Raw genomic sequence first — 25,094 nt, 5'->3', positions numbered from 1 at the left:
CGGTAGCAGCCCAGAAGGAGAAGTCTACTGAGTGTCTTTAGATAATTCCATTCATTACGCATGTAATAAGCCTTTCAAGTCCAGTGGTTACTATATTTACCACCTGAACTGACACAGCAAACTGTGCAGTCAGAGTGCATTTGTATCTTTCGTATGATTCTCACAACAAAGAGCGAATTATTTCCTTAAAAATTAACCGGTTGATATTTGTAGCTGAACAGCAATGTGTTTTCTGTGATGTATGAACTGAATTGTTATATATACCAAGGTAGCATTGTTGGTTGAGGCACAATGCTACAAGCCGGAAGGTGGCGCGTTCGATACTCGATTTTTAAATTTAGCTAATCCTTCCAGCCGTAATATGGCCTTGAGGTCGACCAGGCGTCTAACAGAAATGAGTACCACGAATCTTCCTGGGGGTTAAGGACGGCCGGCGCGTAAGGCTGACAACCTCATCGCCACTATGAGCCGATTGTTTAGAAAATGGGGGAGCCTCGACCTCTCACAACCTCATGGGCCTCCACGGCCTGTTACAGGGATAGCTTTACCTTTACTAATGCCATGAGACCCGTGGGACTCGGAACCAAGAATGACCATGCTGGCGAGGGCCAGCAGCAATCTTGCAGTCAGTCTTTACAAGGCTAAGACGTGTCTCATCAGTATTAATAATTTATCATTAATATTATGTTCAAAATGAGAACAACAGAATATGCATTCTAACTTCACTGGCATTTTCAACTCACGGCTCATACAAAAATTCAACATAAGCCAGACAACTGATCCATGCCTAGGTATGTAGATCTATCGTTATAATAACCGTACCAGTAAACAGCGTGCAAACATACCTTTAAGAAAACGTAACAAATTACAAACAAGTTATGTATCTTGAAAACAGAGTCTAATCATAATTAAAGTAACATTAGAACTGACAAATAGCTGACCCGGTTTTGTAAAATGCTCTAAACTGGGTGGGGCAAAAATTACGTTTAAAAATAGCAGAAGTGAACGGCTATACAGAGCTGTACGAAACTCATGCAAGTGCAAAGAGCGTACCTAAATGTGTGTACAAGATCGGTTCGTTTCGGTAATTCGCTACAGTGAATGATATTTTCCATGCTGAATGTTAAAATATGCATCTTTCTTTTTTTTGTAATGCAGTCACATTCTTGATTAGAACTGACGTTGAATAGGAACCCAGTTTTCTTTGACTATGGCTTCAACCCGGCGTTTTCCTCGATAAATGGCTGATTGCATGGTATCTCGCGATACGAGAGGCCACACATTTAAAGCTGGTTTTCGCAGTAACTCCAGAGAGAGGAACGGCTTCCTCTGGTGTTTCCACACTAAAAGTGTAAGTTTGTTCAAAATACGGTAATCTACTGGCTTTGAATCTGGAGACTCTGGTGATGATTCTGTACACGTGACAAATTCAACTGTAGCGTCATCCAGCATGTTCAAAGCATGTTTGCAACAGTACATTCATAGAAGCAGCGAGTGAACATAAGGACTATGATGACGTGTGCAAAATTGCAAAGGACTCACTCATTCATGGAGCTAAGCGTCTCACAATTTGTTTTAAAAGTCGTACTAGAAGATCTACTGTATAAGACACTGAGTGTTTCTTTCTTTTTACAAGAAATCCAATTAGTCCAATAAATAATCTTCCTGAAAGTTCCAAGAAGATTCCGCTTCTGCTAATAATTTACTGGAATTTTTCGGAACTATCTCGGAAAAGAGCTTTCATCATATTCAGACCTTCGTCAAAACCTGACTCTCAGTTTCACTATTCATGTTCAGTTCGTCTGATACCTTCCAAAGAGTGAAGTGCCTACTTTTCTTGTTACCGCTGTCACTTTTCCACACTTTAATCCGTTCTTGATGTTGCTGAGCAATCAGATTTTTCGTAGTCTGTATCGTCTTGAAATCGCATATCCCGAACAGAAATCTGTGTTGTGCCAATACTGTTTCCTCTCCATTAAGTTTATGTGATTGTATTTACTAAAAATTTATTGCCCATGATTTTGATAAGCAAAGTCACAGCCACAAACGCGCCATACAACCAGTGCTATGGTTGGGCCATGCAATGCCATTGGTCCAGTCAACCAGCGGAACCTTGCCGAAGACAGATCAGTTACAGGAAGACACCCGAAGCATAAGGACGCCTTGGCCGTACCCGTCTTCCAATCGTCCAACACCAAAGTTCAACTTCTTGAAAAAGTGTGCACTATCAATATCGAGTACAAGCTGATGGTGGTGATGATTATAATGATTCTGCAAACGAATCGACTTTGCCGCTGAAGCGGGTTCTGGCAGGGCCACCGTGATTTCATGTTATTCCAACTGCATCTTATTTTTATTTTATTTGTTTGAAACATTATTCCATGGAACTCTTTACAATGCGGACCTCGCCATGATAGCTCAGTCGGTACAGCGACGGGCTATGGGCTCGATATCACAGGAATCGGACTTCTCGATTCCCGGCAGTGGCAAAAGATTTTTCTCTTCTCCACAGCGTCCAGACCGCCTCTGGGGCCCTCCAAGAGTACCAGGGGCAAAGCGGCAGTGGGGTGAAGCTGACCACTCACCTCCATCTAGGGCCGAGATCAATTATGGTGGAACCCCATTTCCCCATATTTCTTCGTGGAGTGGTGCTTAATTAAGCACAAGAACAACTAAATTGTCTTTTTTCTTTGGTAGTACAGCCCCAGTGGGCCTAGGCCTACCTCCATGAACTTCTCCGTTCACTTCGGTTTTTCTAAATTTTAGACATTCGGTAGGACTCCTTGGGCGGGTGATCAGCTCGTCGCAAGGCCTCTAACTGTACACGAACACAGAAAACTGCACATAAACATCCATGCCCTGAGTGGGATTCGAACCCACGATCCCGGCTTCTGAGCGAGCGAAGACAGTGCACGCCTTAGATAGCTCGGCTACCGTGACCGGCACTAAATTATTTTACAATTTTTTATTTTATTTAGCGCTTATTTAACGAGGCTGTCGAAAGTTAAGATTATATAGTGTCAGTAGTAGTAGTAGCAGTAATGGTGGTGGTGGCAGTAGAGTACCAGTAGTAATTTTTTATTACTTCTATATTATTAATGTCGTTAATGTGTATTAGACTGTTAAAACTAAAATTCTGCCTCTTTTTCAGCACTTCTTTGACCAGCTTTAAAAATGCAAGCACAAAGAAGAAACAGCAGTTAAATCAATTGAAGCTCCTGGACGGAAAGACAACGGGTTTCGGCGGCACTCTCTGATTAGAAAAGAAGACAGTGACGGTGGCAACGATCTGATCAATTCATATGCATTTCCTGGAAAATCCCTTGCAGCTTTCTGGGTTATGCAACTTCTCTCAGAGACGTCCCATGCTTAAAGTGAAGCCGACCTGTTCTTTCATCTACATACTAGCACACTTGATATGAGTTTAGAATTCATATTTCTCTTCCCGAGCAGTACAAAAATTCTGCTGAATCACTAACGACTGTAGTAACCATGGAGGTACAAACGTTACGTATTCCCAGGAGAAAACATGATTCTTAGTCAGCGATGAGCCAAACACGTGTTAAAACCCAAATATTAGCCCTTTCAAACCTACAGGTAAAAAAAGTTAAAGCTATGCCTGTAATAGGCCGTGAAGGCCCATAGGGTTTTGAGACATCGAGGCTCCCACATTTTCTCTAGATAATCGGCTAACAGATGGCGGTAAGGTTGTCGGTCTTACGCGCCGCCCGCCCTTTACTCATTTCCGTTAGAGGTTGAGTTGACTCCAGGGCCATAGTGCAGATGGAAGGATTTGGTCAATTTTAAAAATACATCGCTATTATACAAGATACGAATATAGACATATTTTACACCAATAAATATATGAGATATACTGACCACCGTCAAATCAATGGGTGGGACGTAACATAAGCGTTATGCATTCCTCACTGCAATCGTGAGGCAGCTTTGAACTCGTAGCAATGGAGTCTGCATTTAATGGACTTGTTATGGTTGTCACGTCCCAACACGTCTCCAACTACGACACTGACAATTTCCAGTCTATCATCACGAGGTCTCTAAGACTAACATTATAACACCGTCAATAGAACAAAACAAGAGAATAACTATTTTGACGCAGTCTGACCATAACTGTGAAATGAAAGTCGGGTCATATTTTCGGTCTTCTCCAGAGAATTTGCGAAATCATGAAAACCTTCCAATAGGAGTCGAAGGTGAACGATTCTTGGCTTGTTTCATAGGACACACGCATTAAGCTGCGACCTTAGGATAACCATTTAGGTTCGTCTTCTCTAAAGAAAACGCTGTCTACTGGCATCTGCACGCTCATTTGTGTTTCTAAGAGAGGTGCTGTGTTTTGTTTGTACCCCATAATTACATGTACAGGCCTATAATCTTCACTGGTGAGATGACTCAAATACAAAACAGCAGAAGTTCAACAATGCCTAGCCATCCACCGGAGTTACGTTTCCAAAAAAAGAAATCCGCGGAGACTGGAAATACTATGTCTTACGGGAAACTTACAGTTATATCAATGAAATCATCAGTTTTATTACCCAGCTTTATCCTTGCCTAGTGAGAGTTGAAGTTTGAAATAATGACCACGGGACTGATGACGACAGTTGTGTTCATCTTCCTGCGTCATACGTTCTTTTCCGTAACTACACATATTAAAAATCGCAGATATATGAAACCAAATACCGCTGCTGGCGAAACTAGATACGAGTTTAAAACCGCGGTTGGCGATACACTGAAGTATACCTTAACTGTCATTATTAAACATCGAAGCTACTCAATGTAAGTGGCCAGAATTTCTAAGTGGGATCACATTCATAGCACAGAACGGATTAGCATAAATTTTAAATAAAGAATACGAAATAATGATCGTCTATTTTAAGATCATGTGAGATAGCAATGATTCACAATTTATTCGGTTATTTAACAACGCTCTCCAAACTGCAAAGCGTGATTAACAATGTGGAAAGAAGCGATCGTGGTATCCTTTAAGGTGAGATGACTGTGAATGACAAACCGAGAGATTGACTTCTTTCTTCATTTAGCGACTCTTTATCAAACCGCACGGATTATACGGCACAACTCACAGCTACGACTGGGAAGATGACTGAGCGACAAATTACAAAGGAACCTGTAGTGGCTTGTCCATGGCAATACATCAGAGTCTGCCTGAAGAAAGAGGGAAGTACTAGTAAGAGAAAAAGAACATTTTATTGCTGGTTCCCTGCAGGCCTTCCCTAATCCTGTACAATTTATTCAAGTCTATCGATAAGAATGCAATAGTCTCGATTTCAATGGGACGTCTGGTGAACGAAAAGAATACACGTAGGACTGAGGTTCATACAGCGGTGGTTAGGAACAGTTCCATCTTCTCGGATATAAACAAAGTGTAATGCGTATGTAAGATTTGAGGCTTTCACGGCGGTGACTATGAAGAAAGCAGTCTTCTGGNCGTTCCTCCGAAACGTCGGTTAACACCACATATACACTGTGCCAAATCCCAGAAGACTGCTTTCTTCAAAGTGTAATGCAATGAAAATTAGCCGACTTTTCGGACGAACACGTAGCCTCTATTTTCAGAAGAAGAAGAAGTCAAGCAGGAAACCGGCGTGAAGCATGTATCAAGCAGAACTGTGCTTGTTATTTGCTTAACGCTGGCTTCTTTTTCCGCTTCGACCCTGAAGATGGAGGACGTGTTCGTCCGGAACGTCGGTGGACTTTCGATCAACTGCACGCCGTTATATGCCAGAAGCAGAACTCTTCATCAAGAATACGGCCCACTTGAACTCAATCCTTCGACACCTTTAGAGAGTCATCTAAAAAATATTTAAAAGTAATTCTATCACCTGCATAATGAGGAGCTTCATAACTTGTACTCTTCTCCAAGTATAATTAGAATGATCAAGTCAAGGAGAATGAGGTGGGCAGGTCATGTAGCATGAATGGGGGAGACGAGGAATGCGTATAGGATATTGGTGGGAAAGCCAGAAGGAAAGAGACCACAGGGAAGACCAAGGCGTAGGTGGGTGGACAATATTAGAATGGATCTTAGAGAGATAGGATGGGATGGTATCGACTGGATAATCTGGCTCAGGATAGGGACCGGTGGAGGGCTCTTGTGAACACGGTAATGAACCTTCGGGTTCCATAAAATGCTGGGAAATTCTTGAGTAGCTGCAGAATTGGCGGCTCCTCCAGAAGGGCTCAGCTCCATGAGTAAGTAAGTAAGTAATATCATCGGGGATATGACGCCTTGTAGTCCGCTGAAAGTCAACCGACGGCACATAGCGTTATTTGGCAGAATACAGTGTCACCTCTGCCAGAACCTCACATTTTAAAATCTGTACAAATCACGTTCCTACAGAACAAAGCGTCGCACTGTTCTCGGTTTAATCTCTCCAATAATATTTGGCGATGAGTATTAAGTACGAAGCTCCTAATTATGCAATGTTATCGCCTTCAGTTACTTTCTCCTCTTAGGCTGAAATATTCTGAGAGCCCTATCCTTCCTTTAACGTGACAAAGTTTCACATCCGAACACAATAAATACGGATATTATATTTCTGTACACTTCTGACACCAGCTGTCACGTGTTGGGGGTGTGTTCGTGACGTACGTATAAGACGGATTTTGGATTGGACGATCGGATTTATTGTACCTTACACATTCAAAAGCCAGTCACGGTAGCCGAGCGGTCTAAAGCATGCACTGTCTTCGCTCGCTCGGACGCCGCGATAGTGAGTTCGAATCCCACACAAGGCATGAATGTTTGGTGTGTGTGTATGCGTTTATTCTGTGTTTGTGTTGTCCTGTGTTTATGCAGAGGCCTTGCAACGAGTTGATCACCCGTCCGAGGAGTCCTACCGTCTGGAAAAAAATAAATACATTCAAAACTGAGGACTACAGGTAATACAGCGTTATCGCTGATTTACACATTTTACAGTTCACCGTTACACACGCACTAGGATTCTCAGTCCTCACTAGTCGTATCCTGGTGACGAATTTATAAGTGTCTCACTTTCACTTCATAAAATCACACATGGAGTCTTCTTTTCACAGTCTAACTCCCCCCTTGCCGTTATTCTGCAACTGCCAATTCCGAAGACTCGACTCAATTCAGTTCCTCTGCTCGCCAGTTCATATCCCGGCGGCCTTGCGTCTCGAAACTCGCCTCAATTCTTCTCAACTATTCTTTATAACCACTTTGCACGGACCAAGCAGAAAACGCCTCTACTGTCAAGGAGACACCTTGACTGGTCCGTTGCCTAGGAATGGATGTCACGTTGTTGCGCGGGTACGCTTGAGCGGGAATGTATCTACCGAATCGTTGCCTAGCAATGGGTCTATACGTCACAATAATTTTAGACAGGTTACGGGAAGATACTTTTCCACCTAAAAATTAATGAAAAATGTAACACGGTGAATTACTGAGAATGGGAGATTCTATTGGAAACGAGGTTCGAAATTATGCTTATGTTTCTCCATGCACAGCAATGGAAGTGCTACAAGTTCTAACTTCAACGAAGTTTCTCAGAATCGAGAATATTTCGACAGCTGCGAATGGTGCACATGTAACTTCTCTATAGATTATTTTCCTTGTGGCGACGAAAGATGCGAACGGCATAAGCACTCTTGTCTCTAATATGTGACTGCTTGATTCTTACGTTACTGAAAGACGCAATTACAGCTGTCGAAGTTACACAGCGCTGAATGAAATGAACACGAATGGTAAGCAGATGAATACTTAGAGAAAAGGAGGGTCTTGGCCTACGTCAAGGTACTATCCCAGCATTCGCCTGCCATAACCGAGAAAAATCAAGAAGAAACCGAGGCAAAACCGCCGGTATTGTCCGAATTAAATACGTACTTGTTACCTTCTAATCACAAATCTTCAGCGTTTTTTTATTGCTAGCGGGGTGGGACTAAGTCCCTTGTACTGCGGACACTTCTGGCCTTTTGTACCAGCCCCAGATGATAGGTGAGGGTGATTGTGGAGCAATTAGTGGAACGAAGATTGGCAGGGGAAACCGAAGTACTTGGAGAAAACCTGGCCCAGAGCCACTTTGTCCACCACAAATCCCACTTGACCAGACCCGGGATGGAACCCGGGCCGCCGCGGTGGAAAGCCAGCGACTAACCGCTTGAGCTATGGCGCGGCCCAATCTTGAGCGTTACTCGTACACCAAGCTCGAGATCTCGTCTGGAAATATAACGACACATCTGTGATCACTTCGTTGAGGAAGGGTTTCAGGAACACGGCTCCCTCATTTCATTCCGAATCCCACATTCAAGATTGGCATAAAGAAAAGGCTCTTCTAGTGAAGTAACACGGATGCTTCTCTTTCACGGCTGTTTACAGAAAATCGTTTTCATCACTGTCTTTTCTGTGTCTCTCTTGTCTTCCGTCTCGTCTTTATTGCTCTCCTTTCTCCGTATACCCTACAGCTGACTTCACTTTTTTCATTAAACCTATGTTCCTCAACGTTACCTCAGACTTTTTTATTACTTTCACTGCCGTCTTCTCAAACAGGGTTGGGGGAGAGGATAACTTTGTAAGAACAGTGCTATTTCCGTAACAATCTTGCAGTTTTAAGTTGGCACACCTGAAGCTAATGCATAATGCACTGTAAATGGCTACTGGCAGCAGCAAAGTTGTAACAAACGAGCAAAATACATGGTAAATAATCTTACCTCACTAAATCGGTTGACACGACTTCAGAACGCCTCCACTCAACACTCATAAGTACGTCATCTTTTCCTGTCTGAATATTTGCATACCCTGAACGTGTTGAGGTGCCTCACGACAGTAACAGAAATGGCGTCGTTAAAACACTACCATTCTGAACCTGCCAGATCATCATTTACGATCCAGTTTATAAAACTGCATAATATTATTATTATTACAAATAATTTATTCCGATATTATTAGAGGCCTTACGGCGTTAGCATTCGTGCAGTGCCATTGTGCCACAACTTATGGCACCGAGCCAGCCAGCCAGCCATAGCAAGCTTTAGTAGCCGACGTGAGTGGAAGACCGAGATTCGTTCTTGGATGTTTCAGTAAGGATGCCTTATGCAACGCTTCGGAAAAATATAGGCAAGGTAAAGATCAAGTTAAGTCTCAGTGCAAGATGCAAGAAGTAACCAAGGTGAGCACAAAACAGGCGGCCCGGAATTTGTTCTTTCCATTATATTCCAGGACGACAAACACAACGCTGTCTCGGAAATCATCACTCATTCTAAAACAACTTTTATCTTAACGACAGCGAAAAACTGATCCATTTTCATCATATTATTTAGCAACAACGGAATATGTTTATTATTTATTTATACACACCCGATAATGGTCAGCCAGACGGAAGGATATAGCGCGATTTCTATAATAAACTGATTCACTTAATATTCCGCTTAAATTGTTCTGTTACACACTAATAAAGCCGACGTTTGTTGTATAACGGTAGAAAACCCACAGAATTTACATTCACAACAGGATGCACAAAAAGGTAAAGTTGTCCCTGTGTTTAACTAATTAAGCACTACGCCATGAAGGCGTATGGGGTATGGATATATAGATCCACATTTTCTTGATCTCGGCACTAGTTGGAAGTGAGTGGTCAGCTTCACGTCCTTGCCACTTTATCCTCGAGGAAAGAGCCCCCGGTATCCATTGGATATGAGGCTGGGGGGCACCAGAGCCAGTCTGGACGAAGTGAAGAGAAAATTCTTGAAACTACCAAGACTCGAACTCCGACCCCTCGGTGGTCCAGGCCATAACCAGTCGCCATACTGACTAAACTAACCTGGCTAACAGGATGGCCTGTATATTTTCAAAATACAGCCTTAAAACGTGGCCCGCGTGTAGGTGCCTATGTGCTCGTACAACGCTGCCCCTACGTAATTTGAAACTGAGCAGCGGTTGCGTAGAAGAAAATGCGGCACTGAAGCCTTGTAGGGCTCAAGTTTACGTTGTAAATCGTGCCCCCTCCCCCAACAAAGAGTCAGTCGCTACGAGCTGCAGCTGAAATCAATACGGCACAGAGGAGAAGCAGCAGCGACTATTTGCTTGTCATGTTAGTGGAAAGATATACTGTAGCTCTGTGATGTGCAGGAATATTGGGTTCTTTGAGCTATGTCGGGTGGTAACTCGATTATTTTACGACGATGTATCAACAGTTGAAGCTGCGTGCTGTCCCTAAATCAATAGCTCCAGTTCTGAGCCACGCGAGAAATCCGCAGTTCACGAAGATATCGTCTTCTTCTGTATATCTACCCGGCGCCACATCCCAGAAGACTGCTTTCTTTATCATCTTCTTCTGTACATCCAAAAGACAGTCCACGTTATTTTGGAGTTACGGCAAAATAAACCATCTAAGTTCCGAGAAATGCTCAACTATATTATAATAACTGCAAAATCAGAGCCACATGAAGACAAGACGCTACATCAGCAGAATGTTTAAAAATATATTTTATAGGAAAACCTGAAGGAGAGAATTACTCGACAGATCTTCAAAACACAGAGATTGGATTCAACTGGTTCAGGTTGGTCATGGTCCAACAGCGGGATCTTGTGAATATGGTAACTGAACCTGTGAGTTCCATAAAAGCGAGGTATTTCCTGAAGAGAGAACGCTTATCGCCTTCTGACGAACGGCGATACTCCATTTAGTTAAATAATGGCACTGAAATGATACTTAAATACACACTCATTCTACTCTGTTGATGTATTCCTACTGTCTAAAAATAACTTATGTATCTTTTTTTTATTGCTAGTGGGGTGGGACTAAGTCCCTTGTACTGCGGCCACTTCTGGCCTATTGTACCAACCCCAGATGGTAGGTGAAGGTGATTGTGGAGCAATTGGTGGAATGAAGATGGGCAGGGGAAACCGAAGTACTCGGAGAAAGCCTGCCCCAGCGTCAATTTGTCTCCCACAAATCCCACTTGACCAAACCCGGGACTGAACCCGGGCCGCCGCGGTGGGAAGCCAGCGACTAACCGCTTGAGCTATGGCGCGGCCCTTATGTATCTTCAAATAGCCTTGTGTGTAGTCTCTGTGTTTTCTTCGTTTCTCTTGTGTGAGAACTCCACTGGGACTGTACATGTGTTTTGTATTTATGACATATTCCATATCCTACAGTTACTTTGACTAACTCTGGATCCATGCAATGCAATGCAATGCAATGTAATGTAATTTGCTGTAATCTGAACTATTAAAAGTGACATGAAGGTAACAAATTAGAACACTGCTTGAAATGAAATACTGTACCAATCAGCGTCCTTCCACTGCCAGCGTATTCGTACAGCGGAGCTTCGTTTCCCCAGTTCCCTATCGACCAATACTGTTAACGACCGTGAACCCTTTGAAACCCAGTGGTACCGGCCGCTTTAGCATATCAGAACTCTGAGTACCGCCCACACAGTGTATTCGTGTGTTTCGTATCCCTAATCAGCGGTAATCGGCTCGGCTTTGTAGCGGAGACATGATGTGCTCCCTGTGAGATAAGAATGTAATGTTTATGTACTATTTAGAAGAGATTCAGTCTTCAAATCTCGTGTGGAGGTGGGGTCGAACACCTCCATGTGGTAACTCCAGGTACAATCTGATCAATCCAGCCACACCTTCCGGTACGACCACTATGTTACGACTTATCTCAACAAAAACAATGAGGGCGACGGGCGATGTGTACATATTCTAGAACCAACATCATCTAAACAATCAACAAATTACAACCAAATCCAAAATCATACTAAACAATTTCTGTTAATAATCCGAAAATTCAACAACATATTGTAATCCACATCACACTTAAAAACAAACTGCACCTTGACCTGAAAGAAATCAAACTAATGAAGCCAGAAAAATAATAACACTAAAAAGATTCTCATTACGACGGCGGTATAAAAACAAAAATTAAGAAAGGTCCAACGTGGATTATGGATTAAGGGGCAGATTCCTCTGAAAGGAATAGAATACCGCCAAATTCTCCTACCTGCGAGTGGTAGGAAGAGAAGAAAATGGAAGTCCCGAATCTGAGACAGCAAAATATGGTTACGAGTCCCACGGGACTCGGACCCGAGAATGAGTGCGCTGGCGAAGGCCAGCAGCAGTTATAAACGACAGACACATCCTCTTGTCAGAGAGAACGCCCCACATCAACACACCCGCAACTATCTGACAGTAATAAAAATCTGGTCGTAAGCGTGCTTTATTCCAAGACAGACCGACTGACCGTCGATCGTAACATGAGACTCAAACTCAGACTCAGTCTTCAAATGGTTAAGTTCACTCACGCTGTGAGACACGTTCATCAAAACTGTCCTAACGATATCACGCGTTTCATTCTTACCGTGTATGACGCATATAGACTTTAGTGGCATTGCCGGGAATTGAATCCCAGCTATCCGGCCAATCACTTTGCTGCTGAGCCACTCCGGCCCTTTACAATACTGGTGTCCTTTCGGAAACCGCTTAAGAAATAAAGACGTTTGACTTCCATTAGCTCTTAGAATCCATAACTGCAGCCATCTTGGATTTCGTTGCCTCCCGTAGACAGAACGAGAACCTGAAGTAGTGATCTGCGTGCAAATGCAACTCACCTGTAACAAAAGAAACGCGCTCATTAGATAAGCGTTAGCATCTCTGCATCTGCTACTTTCTGACATTCTAAACAGAAGTGTATCAAAAGCCGGCCACTGATGTTACTGGGGAAATCAAAGCCAGAGAACCTAAGAGTCCTTACACTGACAAAAGGTCGCTAAGTACTGCAAATGTACAGTAAGGTAACGTTGTCCCTGTTCTTAATTAAGCAGCACGCCATGAAGGTGTATGGGATAGTGGAGGTATAGATACACGTTTTGACCTCGGCACTAGTTGGGAGGTGAGTAGTCAGCTTCACGCTCCAACCGCTTTACCCCCGGGGAAAGAGCCTCCAGTACCCATTGGATAGGAGGCTATGTGGACCTCACAGCCGGTCTAGCCGACATGGAGAAAAATTTCTTGACCCTTCCGGTACTCGAACTCCGACCCGTGGTGCAGTCGCTATACCAACTGCACTATCTCCAGCATAGCGACCTAAGAACGAAACGCGAGCATCTGTTATTTCGCTGGGGAGTACAACTATATCAATCGTTGTCAGTTTTATTTGAGTTCTACAAACTTTAGAAGGGAGGGTGGGCGTAAAAAGGTCTTTAAACTTGCCATGGGTGCAAAAATAGCTTCTGATTTTAAATAATGTAACATGCCTTTACGCCTTAAGTAATGGAACAGGTTGCAAGGGCGGTAATGAAAACAAACACAAATGCTGGCTCGATTCTAATGGTTTTAAAATGTATATATCAGCAGAGACTGTCATCATTCACTTAGAGCACGCAGTCAAAACGCACAGCCATGGCATTTCAGACTGCATCTCGTAACAATGAAATGTACGTATGTTAAAATACAGTTAAACTACAATTTCATAAGCGACGAACAGGGATTATATGTTTCGGCATCAACTTGCGACCATTTCTTTATGAGCGTAAATAAGTATCTTATTGTTGGAAAATTTCTCAGCCAAGTATAATTAGAATGATCATGTCGAGGAGAAGATGGGCAGGATATGTAGCACGCAGGGGGCGATGGGGAATGCATATTTTGGTGGGAAAGCCAGAATGAAATAAACCACTAGGGAGACCTGGAAGTAGGTGGGAGGATAATATTAAAATGTACCTGACAGAATGAAGTGTAATGGATTGGATTGATCTGGCTCAGGATAGGTACCGATGGAGGGCTTTATGTCAACATGGTAATGAACTTTCGGGTTCCATAAAGTAATGGGAAATTCTTCATTAGCTGTGCAACTGACGGTTTCTCAGAAAGGGCTCAGCTCCACTGAGTTAGATAATGCTGACAAATACATGTTGCTTTATGCTGTACATAACGTTTAACTCATTTGCTATGACATTTTACTAAAAAACAACTACGTTTATTTAAAAACTGATTAAAAAGAACGCTGTATTCAAGTAGCGATGAGACTGGATGGAAGGTCGATGATGTTTAAAATCTAGGCATGCATCAGAGATGCTGGCTGTTAACAAACTGGACATGTCGCGGCGGCAGAGCTTCCTGCAGTGAACGGCGGACTAGTTTGTAAAGGACTGATGCATTGTATTGCTGGGCAATACATTACACCAGTTCCGCGCGTTCTGCACTGTATCAACATAGAACTTTCACCTCTCAGATTTTTAATAAGCCTTGCAACCAGTAAAACCCTACAGAAATTAAATGTCTAATAAAAACAGCAATAATAAACATGCCTCTAGAGTACTGGAGGGGGGACGCGGTGACGTAGTTGGTTGAGGCACTATCCTACAAGCCGATGAGGTACTCATTTATGTTAGAAGCTGAGTCGACCCCGTGCCACAGTGCGGATGAAACGATTAAGTTAACTGAAAAAAAAATTAAATTACCTCATCGGGAATCGAACCCGCGACCTTCCCGCTTGTAGCATAGTGCCTCAACCAACTATGTTATCGTGTACCCCCAGCATTTATCAGCACTTACAGTTTTAAATTAATTTTTCTTTACACCATGAAAGATAATATTCATTGCACACAGGCTCTATGGTTATATCACGAGTTAGGTAAGCTATGGTAAGTAATGTAAAGCTGTCCTTGTACCAGGCCGTGAAGGCCCATAGGGTTGTGAGACGTTGAGGGTCCCACATTATCTAGACAATCGGTTCAAAGATGGCGCTAAGGTTGTCAGCCTTACGCGCCGGCCGCGCTTTACTCCCCAGGAAAATTATTTAATTAATTCCCGGTACTCATTTCTGTTAGAGGCTGAGTAAACCCCGGAGCCTAGTGCGGCTGGAAGGATTAGGTCAACTGGAAAAAATCCAATGACCTCATCGGGACTTGAACCCGCGACCTTTGTATTTCAGAAGCTCCAATATGAGCCCAAATATTCTGAGTGATCTCTTCAGTATGTTTATTAGATACATTAGAGCGCTTTCCTCAGCCTTCAGTAGTTGCTGTTCCCGTTGTAACTACGTTTCTAATATTTCGAAAATGACTTCTGCTTAGACCACGAAGTGAGAGAAACTGTTCTCTGCAAACTTCAACATTGTTTCCATGTACCTTCACTTGGTATGTATGTCATCAGCATGCTTGCGCTTTTCACGTACTTCCGCTTGGAAGGAGTGGACTTCGTGCAAGCAAATAAATAAGTATTCTCAGAACTGAAATCTCCGGCATCACAGCAAACATTAAACTCCGCAGTACTTTCTCAATCAACGAGATATTCCTAACGTTTCTTCTTGCATTTACCTTTTGGGTAGGCCGCACCATAGATCAAGCGGTTGGTCGCTGGCTTCTCAACGCGGCGGCCCGGGTTCGATCCCGGGTCTGGTCAAGTGGGATTTGTGGTGGACAAAGTGGCGCTGGGGCAAGTTTTCTCCGAGTACTTCGGTTTCCCCTACCAATCTTAATTCCACCAATTGCTCCACAATCACCCTCACCTATCATCTGGGGCTGCCAATGGGCCAGAAGTGGCCACAGTACAAGGACTTAGTCCCACCCCACTAGCAATAAAAAAAATACTTTTGGGCATAACTTCGGTACTCACTCGGTAACTGCATAGTCGATTAGCGATGGTTTCCGAGCTAGACGGCAGGGATTCGATTCCCGACAGGGAAAAGATATTTGTTTCTACTTCACAGCGTCTAGACCTTCTCTGGGGCTCACTCAATCTCCTATCTAATGGGTACCACGGGCTTTTTCTTCGGGGTGGGGGGGGGGGGTGTTAAGTGGCCGGGCCGTAAAGCTGACCACTCACTTCCATCTAGTGCCGAGGTCAAGAATTGCGGAGTTATATGTACTTCCATTCACATACGTCTTGATGGTGTGGTGCTTAATTAATTAAACACAGGGATAACTTTACCTTACTTTGATAATAATGATGTTTAAATTTTATAATTATACTGCAATGAGGGGCTATGCTACAAAGCCGGAAGGTCGCGGGTTCAAGTCCCGATGAGGTCACTGGATCTTTTCAATTGACCTAATCCTTCCAGCCGCATTATGGCTCTGGGGTCGACTCAGCCTCTAACAGAAATGAGTACCAGGAATTCATTAAATAATTTTCCTGGGGAGTAAAGCGCGGCAGGCGCGTTGACAACCTTACCGCCATCTTTGAGCCGATTGTCTAGATAAGGTGGGACCCTCAACGTCTCACAACCCTATGGGCCTTCACGGCCTGGTATAGGGATAGCTTTACTTTTTTTTTTACTTACTTTTACTGCATTCAGTAGCGTTTATGCCAAATATTTTATACATGAAAGTTATAACCATGGATACAGACAGGACAACTGTAGCCAGCATCTGCCGTTCTGGACCTACTGGGAAGAGATCCAAGCACATCAGAAGATCAACATGGCAGTTATTCGACCGTGAAGTGACATGTCTTCATACGCATACCAGCAGGAAAAACAAATGCAGCAAAGTATTTTGACTCTAACCGAACTACTTCAAGAGAGCAAAAAAGAACCTCCTCGCCTGCAATGGCATGTTTTGATAATCCCGCAGTGCATAGCAGCAGTCTACTACTGTTAGATTCAAACAGCAGGGCGGGTAGCTGTTACATGCGCAGTAGCATGACAGAATTAAACCAATCAGAGCCAGTCTTCTATAATTGCTCGATCTACTCATCGTTATAACGACTTAATGTAAGTATTTTCTTTGCAGGAAAATAATGTTTAAAGAATCTGAAAATTGTGGTTACTAAGAACAGGGATCTAAGAATTATTCATGATTTTATATTCGATGTTCATAAAATGACGGTTCCTTTCTCATGGCGTTTTACTGTGTTTGTAACACTGGAATACTTGGCCTTGCAGACACGAGCTACGGACATTGTTTTCCAGGTGTTTAAATAAATAATGACAGAGGCTGATAACTGTGGGTCCGCGCACTGAGTTGCCAAGTCTTTGGGCGAAGGCACACCAAGGAAACTGGCAACCACAACGCAACCGCAATTTCCGAGAACTGTTATCTGCCTGAGTTGGAACACAGTTACTGAATGGAGCAGCTCATATTGAGGAAGCGGCAACGCAGTTTCCTCAATTTGCTCAGCTCAATTCAGTAACTTGTTCAACTCAGGCTGATAACAATTCTCGGAAATTGCGGCTGCTTTGCGGTTGCCAGTTTCCTTGGTGTGCCCTCGCCCCTAGAGAAGACACTGATGATATATGGAGTCTCGGGCTTAGGGCCATCAAGTTCGAGCGGATGATCTTGTAACATTGTAACCCTGCAGCTCTCTCTTCCTCTTCGTGACAAACGTAACTCACTTTCCGTCATCCTGGAACTCTGGCATAGTCAGCCACAGGCCTTAAACTATGGGTATATGTATTAACATAACACGCGTTACACGTCAGTTCCCTATAATCACCTATATGGGTCGACGGCTGATACCATGATGGTCTAATCAATCATTGTTTTGAAGAAAGTCGTCTTCTGGGTTTAGGCACCGTGTATTCTTCGTTTTGGCCGACGTTTCGGAGGAACGTAGCGCCTCCATCTTCAGAGCAGGTGAATGGCTTGGAATGCGAAGAGCAGTAGCTGTTGCTCTGCAGCTACTGCTCTCCGCATTCCAAGCCATTCACCTGCTCTGAAGATGGAGGCGCTACGTTCCTCCGAAACGTCGGCCAAAACGAAGAATACACGGTGCCTAAACCCAGAAGACGACTTTCTTCATTGTCATCGCCGTGAAAACCTCAAAACTTACAAATCATTGTTTTATTTCTAATTTCACGATAATCCACGATAGTATAATAGTCGCAGTAATGAAAAGTAGACATTATATTAGACGTGACATACTGGACAACCCGGAAAGTGTAACCGATCTGCCAACCCCAACTGGATTTAATTTAGTAGCATGTTTTGATCCAGGTAAATTAACATGTTCGGTTAGGTTCACTTGTAACTTACAGCAAATGGACGAGAGGTACGTAGGCTATTTCTTCCCCTCAAGAAGGAGTTTTAGCCAAACACTCGAATGAAAAAGACAAAAAAAAAAAATCGACTGATCAACGCAGATGCGAAGTGAAAGAGGAAGACCGCCCGCAGCTTGGCTCTTTAGAAAGTCACACAAAATTTTACTTGTCTGAATCCTTTGAGAATACAATATGTGACAGTTTCGAACCCATAACTTAAAAGATGGGTGGTCTCTCAGCCCAAACCAAACGTAACATTTGTCAAAGCTACTGACAGGAATTACGTTAAGTTTTAGTGCCTAATACCTAAACGGATTGGGGGAATACTTAATTAGTGTACTCCCATTTTTTGAAAATGACCAATCCTCGTAATTTGGGGAGTTGACTTGTGGACCGAGAAGACTCCGAGAGTTTCGAGGAGAAGGCATTCTGCAAAAAGTCGTATTCCAGATCGCAAACCATTCGGACGCAAATTCAATGTAGTGAGGTAGTGGCGTCCACTATGGACAACAGTTTAATAAAGTGTCTTGTGGAACAAAGTGTGTGTGTGTGTGTGTTATAACAGGAGTTCCCACTTCGCTTCCTGAGCGAGACCCTGCCAAACGGCCTGAGAACAGAATATCAGCTCTACCGGCGGAACTAGCTACCCGCGACCGCTACCCCCTTATCAAACCTTCACACCTTTCCTCAATCTGTAAACTGATAGTAGCAGTTTACTGGCGCCCAAACTAAACCCAATTCCCTAAAGATCAGAGGTGTGTAAGTATAAGCAGGTAAAGCCAGCTGTAGCCGCCGCCACCCGTAGCAGTCCAGCAGCCAGCAGCCGAAGACGACAGTAAAGTAAGTGGACACAACGAGCGAGCCGTTATAATACGACGACCAACGGGTGGGGCAAGAAGTCTCACTGAGTGTTAGTCCAAAACGAGGGGACGGGTAGAACAGCGTGGCGTCAAACGTGTAGGCAAACGGTTACAGAACAGAACATGGCGCCCGACGTAGAGGCCCGGTGGGTCGGTTAGACAAGTTAAAGTGTTTGGTTCGAATCTCAGCTGGGGAACCAACTATCATGAAATTATTTTTGTTATTTTCCTCGGGTTTCTCCAGGTAAACGCAAGGGCAGCAGCTCAGTTAAGCCACGACCGTTTCCTTTCTCATCCTTTCCAATTCACTATTAGATACTCGTCCTACACGGTGTGTCCAGGATCCGTTAGGACTCTTTTTTTTTCAAATTTGCCCTGCAATGCCATCTGTTGGCGAGTTGTGACGTTAAGATTCTTGAAGTTTCAGGTGTGGATGTCTATAATTACAAAGGGCATGCATCGTTGCATCATGTGTTCTGGCCTTGAATGTAACAGTACTGTTATGACGCTCGTCGGAAAATGGCGGTTGAACAGAGAGCCAACATCAAATTTTGTTTGAAGTTAGGCAAAACAGCCGGAGAATCGTACGAAATGATGAAAAGTGTGTACGGTAGTGATCTTTCGAGTCGCTCGAACATTTTTTGATGGTATGCTGTATTTCGTGACGGCAGGGAGGACATTGAAGACGCTCCACGTGCATCAAAGCCGAGAACAAGTCGCACTGAAGAAAATGTGAAAAAAGTGACAGAAATCCTTGCATCAGACAGATGTGTTTCTGCAAGACTCATCGAGGAGCTTTTGGGAATACCAAAAAGTACTGTGCATCAAATTCTGACCGAGGATTTGGGCAAATGGAAGGTCTGCGCGCGGTTTGTACCGCACGCGCTGTCAGGCGATGAAAAACATGCCAGAGTGGAACACTGCAAAGACATGTTACGGTGGGCCCAAAATGATACAAAATTTACAAAATCGATTGTTACTGGTGTTTTCAATATGAGCCTCTCACAAAGCGGCAGAGTGCAGCGTGACTGAGACCAAAGAAGCCGAAACCAAAGAAAGTGCGCATGCAAAAGAGTCGAGTAAAGACACTGCTAACCGTTTTCTTCGATTCCAAAGGAATCATTCACAAGGAATTTCTGCCAGAAGGTCAAACAGTGAATTCTGATTATTATCTCGGAGTCCTCAATCGTTTGTGGGCGAGAATTCTTTGAATTCGACCTGAATATCGAGAGCAAGGTTCATGGTCGCTCCTCCACGATAATGCCCTACCCCATAAATCGAAGATCGTGGCCGATTTTTTGGCCAGAAAAGGGATCACAGTCCTTGATCATCCTCCGTATTCGCCAGATTTGGTTCCAGGAGATTTCTGATTGTTCCCAAAAGTTAAGTTGGCGATGAAAGGAGACCGTCACGACATCATCCAGGATATCCAAAGGGAATGTACCGCATTTTTAAATGCGATTCCACAAAATGAGTACAGTGACTGTTTTCGAAAACTTTTCAATCGATTCCAGCTATGTATTGATTCAGGAGACTATTTTGAATAAAAAGTCAAATTTTGAAAATAACNAAATTTTGAAAATAATTCACGTCTTGAATTTTTAACGAACGCAGTCCTAACAGAACCTGGATACACTGTGTATATTTCGACGCTATATATTTTGAGCGACTGAAACCCTCGTAAATAAATCATAAATAAAAAATAAATATGTCTGAAGAAAATTTTTATTCAGTTCCGTCATAATTTTTCACAGACGGCAGGACTCCTTGGAGGAGTAATCAGCCCGTCGCAAGGTCCTTATCTAAACAAAGAACACAAACACAGAATAAACGCATACAGACATCCAGCCCTCGAGTGGGATTCGAACAAACGATCCCAGCATTCGAGCGAGAGAAGACAGTTCATGCCTTAGACCGCGAGGCCACTGTGATCGGTAGTTAAGATATTCGGTACATTAAAAACATATCTGAAAGACCTTATGTGTTACATGTGATTATGTAATGCATTAAAGGTTTAAACAAATTTTTAATTCCTTTCACATGTTCCCAATAAAATGTATACAGTACGCGCTTCTCAAAACAAAAAGCGTGTGCCCATTATTATTCAGTATTGACCCGTCCAACCGTATCAGCATGGTAATAAGTGCGGTCTGCCTGAACATACTTCGATCAAATCTGATTGTGGGTTGGGGGGGATAGTATAAATGTACCGTATTTACGCATATATAGGCCGCACATTTTTTGCTAAAAATTCAAGAGGAAAACTGGGGTGCGGCTTATATTCGAAATCTGCGAAATCACACTTCATTTTAAAAAAAATTATATTCATAATTAGTAATACAGGGTGTAATACTCCTGAAATAATATTCCAAGAAAATTATTTTTTCTATAATTTCTGTCTGAAAATTGTGCTGCGGCCTATACACGCACGCGGCCTATACATGCGTAAATACGGTAGTTTTTAGATTGTAAATTAAAAGTTACATAAACACAACATTTAATTTCTGATCCACAATAGGTAACACGGATTGTCATTTAACACGAAGGCCTGTGCACACTCTTAGATACAGCTCTACTATATTTTAATAAATATAACACAGTCATTATTATGGTCGTATTTTCGATGTGGAGATCTTTAAATACAATATGTTAATTTTATAAATCCAGACATACACACTTGTGAAACACTGTGGACTCTGCAAACCTAGTTCTGTGTCTATTGGAATATTTGACAGATATGTATGTCATTTAACTCCCTCAAGCGCCCATTTCAATAAACATTACTCCGAGGTCATTTGACCAGTTCTTTTTCTTTTTTCTTTTCTTTCTTCCTTCATTTCTTTAAAATAACCTTCATTCATATATCACGCTTCAGCAAGTTATACATTCAATTGGACTATTACGTGCTATTAGTCTGTGAAACCGTCAGATTACTTCGATCACTGACGTTGGTATGGTGGTGGAGGGGAATACAGAGAAAAATGTGGGTCAGGAAAACTGGCAATACCACCCATGACGAACGATACTAGTATGCGATAAATTTCATCAACTCTGTGCTTTAACACCCGCAAAAGCATGGAGTGAAACAGGCAACACGAGAAGGCCATGTGGTTGCATTAGGGCCAGCTGGCTACTTCTACTGTACCTAGAAAAGGTACCTCTTCAAAGGCCATTAATGTATTCCGTTGCAGGACGAGCTCTGGGGCGTGGGCGTACGTATAGACAGCAGTGCCCTTGTCCTCATGACTTATATCGCTAATGCGTTAATTTACAAAATTCCCTATACTTCTGCTGACCCTTTCTTCTTTCCACTGAGGAGTGAACAGCAATGAGTAACGCAACGACTTATGAATAAACAAGAAGCATACAAACCTTGGCTTAAGTCTGTGTACTTTTATTACCATTGTCGTGGTTATGAGCATATATGACAGGACAGGGGTAGACAAAATACGGCTTGTGGACAATCTGTTTGCTAACACGAGAGGTGTGTGTTGCTGTTGTTAATATCGTCGGCCTTACCTCTAATGTTGTTTACGTTATCTAGTTTTTAGTACGAGTATTTTGTTCTTTGTGTATTTTCACTGGTTCTTCGTCTATGTCGGTTTACATCTTCTGTATTAATGTACCCCTTTTTTCTTCCAGTGATTGCCTGTAATTGCTTTTAGCTGCCCTTATGCACTTCAATTAATGGAATGAATTATCATCATTGTAGGGTCCTGTGTACGCCCAAACGTCAATGAACCTTGGGTTCCACATAATTCGGGAAATTTCTTGAGCTGAGGGTTGTATTCTCAAGGTCTTTACTCTACAGAGTAGTAGTAGTAGTAGTAGTTGTTGTTGTTGTTGTCGTTGTCGTTGTTGTCGTCGTCGTCGTCGTTGTTGTTGCTGCTGTTGCTGTTGTTGTTGTTATTGTTATTATTATTATTATTATATAACTGCCATTTATATTCCTAGTGCGGCAAAAAATAAGGTTCTTCCTGTGTTTAATTAATTAAGCATCACACCTTGCAGAAGTAGGGGTGAGTGGAGGTATACCTCCACCATTCCTGACCTTCGTACTAGACAAGGCGACCAGTGGCGTGGGTCAAATGGACACAAATGAGACACAGATGTGTTGCAACACAGTGCGGGGACATAACAAAGTAATGCAAACCTCTGATTATTTTCTTTTTAATTCTAGTGGGGTGGGACTAAGTCCCTTGTACTGCGGCCACTTCTGGCCTATTGTACCAGCCCAAGATGATAGGTGAGGGTGATTGTGGAGCAATTGGTGGAATGAAGATTAGCAGGGGAAACCGAAGTACTCGGAGAAAACCTGCCCCAGCGCCACTTTGTCCACCACAAATCACACTTGCCCAGACCCGGGATCGAACACGGGCCGCCGCGGTGGGAAGCCAGCGACTAACCGCTTGAGCTACGGCGCGACCCAACCTCTGATTATACAATCTCACGTAGACGGACGGATAATGTTAAAATAACACTCTATAGGTCTGGAAGTGAAGACGTAACTTGGATCGAACTGGCTCGTGGTAGGTATGACATTGGCAATGGCCGTTCGGGGTTTCCAAGCTGTAGGAAATTTCTTGCGCAGCTGAAAGTAATCACCAATAAAAGCGTATCCACAGTAACAATAGCCCAATTCATAAACTCATGAATGTTAATGACGTCGGCTAGACCGGCGCACTGGCGCTCTTCACGCTTAGTACTGTCTGCCAGTTCACAACTCTCATCTACAAAAGGGTTGTCACATTTTTCTTTGCCTATCTTTCTAAGTCCATGGACCAGAGACATTCTTGAGAAGCAGCAAGTCAATTAGCTTCTCAAAAATTTCCCAATGTCTTACGGAACTCGAAAGTTAACTACCGTGTTCACAAGAGCCCGCCACTGTCCCTATGCTAAATTTGATGAATCCAGCTCTTACCACCCCTTCCAGTTTTCCCAAGATCCACTTTCATATCATCCTACCACATACCTCTAGGTTATCCTAGTGGGCTCTTTCCTTCTGGCCTTCACACCAAAACCTCTGTGCATTCCTCTTCTCCATCCGTACCACATGCCTTGCCCATTTCATCCTCCCTGACTTGATCATTCCAATTATATTCGGCTAAGAATACAAGTTTCGGGATCCCTCACTGTGTAATTTTCACTACCAATTTAAGTCAAAATGTTTCGGGATACACAGTTCAATTTGATTTGTAGAAGAACACAATTCCAGAATGTCGAAGTGTATGGATAGCCAGCGATTAACTGCATCGTGTTACTTTTGTGCTACTCTGCTCTTAATACTAAAACGAAACAATTAAAAGTCACAACTGGACCAACTCCTATAAAGTGCTACATAAATAAATCCGTTTCTGTTTCATACGGCTTGCCAGGTACAGTGACCTGAACAGAACGTTTACGTAACTGCGAAGAACCCATTAAACAACCTTACAATGAATATAAACAACTTTTTACCCCGAGTTTGTTAAAGCTGTACATTTACGAATACAGAAGTTTCACTATGAAGCACCGCATATTCTTTTTTTCATTGGTTCGTCCACCCCATTCAGGCCAAGGCCTCTTATTCAGCTCCTTAATCATTGTTCATAGACGATAGGACTCCTTGGGCGCGGATCAGCTCGTCGCAAGGCCGCTACCGAAACAGAGAATAAACGCATACACACACCAAACATCCATGCCTCGAGTAGGATTCGAATATACGATCCCAGCGCAAGAGCGAGCGAAGAGAGTTCAGGCCTTAGGGGGCCCATAAATGTACGAGTCTGGCTAGCGGGTCCGACTCAGCTCGGGTTCCAATGAGCCAAACTCGTCCGTGTGTGGCGAACTTAATCCGAGCCGGACTTCCGAGCCTTAGACAGCGAAGCATCGCATATACGCAACATAATGTAGGCATAAGTGCGGTGAGAATTTTTGTGAGTAGCCCTCAGGCGGTAGAAACTGGACCGAAACATAATGCCTGAGTTCGAGACTCGGTTGCGTTGCCTATGAGACTAGTATGAGACTATGAGAATAATAAAACCACACGAAGATAACATAACCTCAAATCATATTCTGAACTACTACTTTAATGTAAGATTTGAGGTTTTCACGGCGGTGACTATGAAGAAAGCAGTCTTCTGGGATTTGGCACCGTGTATATGTGGTGTTAGCCGACGTTTCGGAGGAACATGTCGCCTCCATCTTCAGGGTAGAAGGAAAAATATAAGAAATCCGCAGGCGAAGAGACCGTGAGAACCGGTACAAGCCA

At 43.1% G+C, this 25,094-nt stretch overlaps 1 protein-coding gene across 6 annotated transcripts in view; it reads right to left on the bottom strand.

Annotated features, from left to right (window-relative positions):
- Nucleotides 1-25,094, bottom strand: part of LOC111871901 (Ca(2+)/calmodulin-responsive adenylate cyclase) — a 375,443-nt gene that overhangs the window by 307,082 nt on the left and 43,267 nt on the right. Inside the window, exon 1 of one of the 6 annotated variants that reach the window (XM_023865291.2) lies at nt 12,363-12,565. The exons of the other annotated variants lie outside the window; for them this stretch is intronic. The gene's annotated coding sequence lies outside the window, so the exon portion shown is untranslated. Of the gene's footprint in view, nt 1-12,362; nt 12,566-25,094 lie in introns of those variants that run through there. 6 annotated transcript variants of the gene reach the window in all.

Source organism: Cryptotermes secundus, unplaced genomic scaffold (genome assembly GCF_002891405.2).
Source record: "Cryptotermes secundus unplaced genomic scaffold, Csec_1.0 scaffold1350, whole genome shotgun sequence".
Classification (NCBI taxonomy): Eukaryota; Metazoa; Arthropoda; class Insecta; order Blattodea; family Kalotermitidae; genus Cryptotermes; species Cryptotermes secundus.
Note: the sequence above shows the minus strand (reverse complement) of the source record. Positions and strands in the feature narration are given on the sequence as shown.